Source organism: Triticum dicoccoides, chromosome 5B, assembly GCF_002162155.2.
Source record: "Triticum dicoccoides isolate Atlit2015 ecotype Zavitan chromosome 5B, WEW_v2.0, whole genome shotgun sequence".
Taxonomy (NCBI): Eukaryota; Viridiplantae; Streptophyta; class Magnoliopsida; order Poales; family Poaceae; genus Triticum; species Triticum dicoccoides.
The window spans coordinates 530,603,903-530,609,020 of NC_041389.1; the positions used below are offsets into that span (position 1 = coordinate 530,603,903).

Below are 5,118 nucleotides of genomic sequence, written 5' to 3' on the forward strand. Positions count from 1 at the left end.
CAAATACCTATACATAAGTGGTCAAATTCACTATTGAATATCTTCCAAGAGAGGATCATCAAATTATTCTCATATTCCAGAGTGAGTGCCTACATCACGGTCACACGCAATGGGCACAAGCATCCGCTTCTTGATCTAGGTGAACTGAAGGCCCGTGTTTGCACCTAAAACCAAGCAAGAGCTTAGACTCGAGCTCCGTACCAGGCCAATGTTGTCCATGATTCGCAAGCATGTCCTTTAAGTTCTTGAAACAGAGTAGAAACATGCATATATTTGTAATCAGAAATTAGAGAGATCAACAAAGAAAAAGGAGTGAAAGTCTCATTATTTTTGAAGGGGGAAAGAGGAGGAAGTAATTCCTTGTAAGAATCACAATGTATTACCAGAAGTGACATAGAATAACATAGAGATTACGACAAGGTTTTATGATATATATATATATATATATATATATATATATATATATATATATATATGGCATGGATCTCACCATTATTTGCTCACGATTAATACCACAAATTATTATTTTTGCATGTATCCTGCCATCACGTGCATTATGTTAAACATGCACCATCCCAACAAGTGGATCTTCTAGTTATTCTGTCAATCAATATATTGACTTGAAAAGAACTAATACTTCCATACAGCCAAGAAAATAAAATTCAAGTAGCAACAATGCAGGTATACGGACTGAACTCTTTCTCAAAATAATACATATATGCTTCAGATTTAACCACCATGTATTTATTACACCTATCTTCTAACCAGATAGTTTAAGAGACTCTCACTAAAAATGTTAAAATGAGAATCCTATGAAATATCATGAAACACAGAAGGTTCTTTATAAATGATGAAGATGGTTAACAGGGCAAGCATAGAATAATCCACTAAAGCAAAGAATGTGAGTATAGTTGAAAAAAAGCATGTCACAGCAATTCCACACACACACACACACACATAATGTGCCGCACAGAAATTCAGGATAGCAAAAGCAAAAATTAGTTACTTAGCCTTATATCGATCTCCAACGATGGTTGGATCCTCCATTGATGCACCTCCGCCTGCTTTTAATGGCATAGGCACGCGCGCGCACACACACACACACACACAAAGACCTATAGGCGGCCGGCGGATTAGGTTAGCGTATCACGTGAGGTCGAGAAACCATGTATCCATGTCGAGCACCAATGGGCTTGTTTGCACATATTTTGAATGATGATAGTGTCAAAGTGACTTGAGGTGCCTAGAAAAGCAGAGTGAGCACTACGTATACTATTAACAGTTAAAGAAATGAGAAATACAGTGGTTAACTCAACAGATCCATCTAAATATCTAACAACCATTTGTGACTTGTTGGTAGTATAGCAGAACGACAACCTTCTATAACATATGTAACTCTAAACAGACCCAAGTTCTCGGGTCTAAAATAATCTTAGACAAACAAACAACTGATTTATTTTGAAGTTCAGTTAACGTCTCCAAGGAGCACACAAAACAAATAGACAATTTGATGTACTATATTTGCATGAAGAGATGAGGTATGACACTCCTTTCAGTGAACTAATTACCTAACCAGCAGTCATTTCAATTTCTCAATTGAAGAATTCCCCAAACAGAAATGTGAGAACCATCCTCCATGATCTGCCTAAATCAATCAATTGAAGCAAACCAGGATTAAGAAACACTGTACAAAACAAAGATTGGAACTACATTATTGCAAGGTAATTGTTGGTGGAAGAGGGGCGGAAAAAATAAAGACAATGGGCAATATGGTGGTGAACCCTAGCTGCTTCAGTTTCTGCTGCTAGAGTAAGAAGGACGGACCTGTTAGGCGGCCGGCGGAAGAGGACAGTGTGTCGCAAGGTCAAGAAAGCACGTATCCGCAGGCTCATGGGCCAAACTGCACATCACAGAAACCTGGGTCATGCATAGATTAAAAGAAGGCACCTACATGTAAAAAAACACCTTGCGACAGATGTGAGAAGCGGGATCTAGTATAATAGACCAACATTAATCAAAGCGGGATCTTGGTAAAGCAGTGCATATTTGATAGAAATAGGGAAATAAATTCTAAATGGCAGATGTGAGAAGAGAAAGCAAAGACCATACTTGAAGATCTTCACGGAAATATATGCTCCAATTTGGGAACCACACGTGTATTGTTTGGATGGTGCGCATAACTACATCATCATTTATCTGAAAATAATACGACATGCTTTGTTTAGCACACATAGTTTAGTGGTACAAAATAAGAAAAAAAACATATATGTATTTTAGAGCTGGAAGGGATAGTAAGAAGCATGAGTTCTGCTTACAAATTGTAAATCCAAGTCATTCTGATGGCACAATGGGGCTGAATCGACACACGACAACATGTACCAAATTTCAAAGACTTCAGTTATTCCCTACCAATCATCACAATATAATTGCAACATACTGCATGACTTTCTTTTGCTTCATATGGACTGAAAGTGAAAGGTTTCAGTTTCATAAAAAACCGTGATTAACAAAATGATGACTTGCAGGAGGCTAGAAATATGAGTAATGGTACATCTACAGAGTGAATTCATTATGAACCATAAACCCTGTTAGCAACAGCTCTCTCTCTCTCTGTCTCTCTCTCTCTCACACACACACACACATTTTCTAGTCAGCGCAGATGCAAAGCAATACCAGTACCAAAGCACCACACCCCTCCTCTTCTTTCTTGCTCACCTTTGAAGCACTCAGGAGCTAGGCTTCGCAGTGGCGGCAGATCTGGTAGAGGTGTCCATGGGAAAGGAGATTAGCAACAACAAAAATAATAAGTAGGCTTCAAGAAGTGGGCCTACCTTCGAAGGAGCACGGTCGCGGCGGCTGGTAAAATGCATCGGACACGAGTATCAGGTCCGCTCTTTGGCGGATCAGTCATAGAGTCAACTTTTCTGTCTAGTACTCTAGAAAAAAAACATTTTCCCCACTATCATTAAGCAGAAATAATATCTGTAACGTCAAGTCATACTTCAGGAGAGTAAAATATCAATGCGAGACTAAAACAGACAGCCATGTCAAGTATTAAGGTGCTACTTTGAGTTGACTTAGTTCATGTATCAAATTTTAATACTCAGATAGCCAGAGGATCACTGCAGTGCTCTTTTTATCAACACCTACATTATTTGCAAGTATGACCATTGATTTAAAACTTCAACTGGATCAAGCAACAACGCCACAATGGTTCTGAAATTATTAGGCACTGAAGTATGTTCATCCAAAATTTAAATCCCAGGGACATAGTTATGCTAATCCACCATCCAACGACTACGTCACAAACGCATTTAAGAACTTCCTCCAACACAGAAGTTTTTTTTACGGATAATATTTAGAATGAAAATGGCAAGAATAACATTTACATTGAGGATAAAAAACTAATGTGACAAACAATACATCAGACTTACATTATCTATGGCAAACATGTTGAATATTCCTTTCAAGTAATCAATCACTTCATTTGTCAATTCCACCGTCTATAACAAAGATAGTGATATGACTTTAGTACCAAAGAAATATTATAGACCAAAGGTATGGCAAATATTAAACACATAGATAAATGAATATTGAAGCCAGGATTGCATATACCCACCATACAGTTGAAATCAACTATAAACTTACACGTAATCCCTTATAAGAACAACTTGACACTAAAATATATGTGCACTTAAAAATTGGTCTAGCTTCAACTGACAACAAAATTTGAATAGCTCACAGTAATCAACAGACATTACTTGATCAGGAGCTCGCTTGACTGACGTTGGAATGAATTCATCTCTAAGCTTGATTTAATTATCATAACCAAATTTCCTCAATACTGTCCATGTAATTTCCAAACGACCTTTCTCAATAAAAAGAGCATGAAGGAAAAGGAACCAAGTCAATGTAAGGCCACTATCATTTACGCCTTCGGGCATCTTCTCTTGAATAACTCTCTTCACGCCTGATATTTCAGTAGGCTGGAGAGGAGCGCTAAAACATCTGACCTGCAAACCAATGGAATGAGAATTTCAGTATCACCATACATAGAAGAATGTCAATAAAAAACTCTAGTCAGCCTCATGTTAAGATAAAGGAAGAACGGTGGCCTCAGTGAATACAAACCTGAAAGTCATTGAGCTCCACATCACTGAGAGCTCCATCCCTGTCGTGGTCACATAGAATGAATATCCGCTTCAAAGCCCTCACAGGTGGCTTTAGAGATTGTGCCTCTTGGTCAAATAGAGGAGCTGTGGGGTGAAGCGCTGCCTTCTGGGCATAGTAGAAGACCTCAGGCACCTGTGGTTCATAAACATTTGTTTAGTAAACCTACTCGAGCATAGTATCTAGAAGTCTAACGCCACAATCAAAATTATCATTAGTACACAATCAAACTATAGAAAATGTAATGTTGGAATATTTTGCGAGGCTGAGTAGCTGCTGGCATCAGCATTTTGAGCATTCTAGTTTCGTTCATTGTGAACAATCAACCATTTGACATAATAAAAGTGTTACCAACATTCCCTAGATATTGAGACAAGGGGAGTCTTTCTCACCTTGATCTGGCAAAGAGCGGAGCACTCGATGCAAGGTCTCGATCTCACGGAACGACTGCATGATGGGCGCCATCGTCTGCTCAAGGCTGTTCTGCTGGTCGTCCCTCAGGTCCAGCTTACACCCCACCACCACGATGACAGGCACCTTCAACTGCGCAATCACAGAAACATTGGACAGCAAAGATCAACACGGGCAACCCAGGGTAAAATCATCTGTGTACCAAAAGCAGCAGCAACATGAGGGGAGGGGAAGGGCCAAAAACAGCAGCAGCATGAGGGGAGGGGAGGGGCCAAGAGCACCTTGACCAGCAGCAGCAATGCTAGGGTTAGGGTTGGATCAGGGGGGAAGGGCGGCGTCCCGAGTAGGCCATGGCGTGAGCACACTCAGAGGCCAAGGTCGGACGACGGCGCCGGCGGATCTGCGACAAGGTGATGGTGATGGCACGCGCACAGGTCGTCCCACGCCCAGAGGTGGCCGGCGGACGAGAAGGAGCGTGATGCTGGGTGTGCTCGGCGAGCCCTGGTCGCCGTGTCCAGGTGAGATGCTCTGGGTGCG

The 5,118-nt window shown here is 40.6% G+C and overlaps 1 long non-coding RNA gene across 1 annotated transcript; it reads right to left on the reverse strand.

The window, feature by feature from the left end:
* Positions 1-475: 475 nt before the first annotated feature.
* On the reverse strand, positions 476-4,986 carry LOC119311376. The gene is made up of 11 exons (XR_005151037.1): positions 4,863-4,986; positions 4,563-4,713; positions 4,132-4,305; positions 3,762-4,013; positions 3,435-3,503; positions 2,832-2,936; positions 2,716-2,757; positions 2,316-2,465; positions 2,110-2,196; positions 1,825-1,900; positions 476-1,645 (listed from the first exon to the last, which is right to left on the reverse strand). It is a non-coding gene; the product is annotated as an uncharacterized LOC119311376 (long non-coding RNA).
* Between the last annotated feature and the right edge of the window lie 132 nt (positions 4,987-5,118).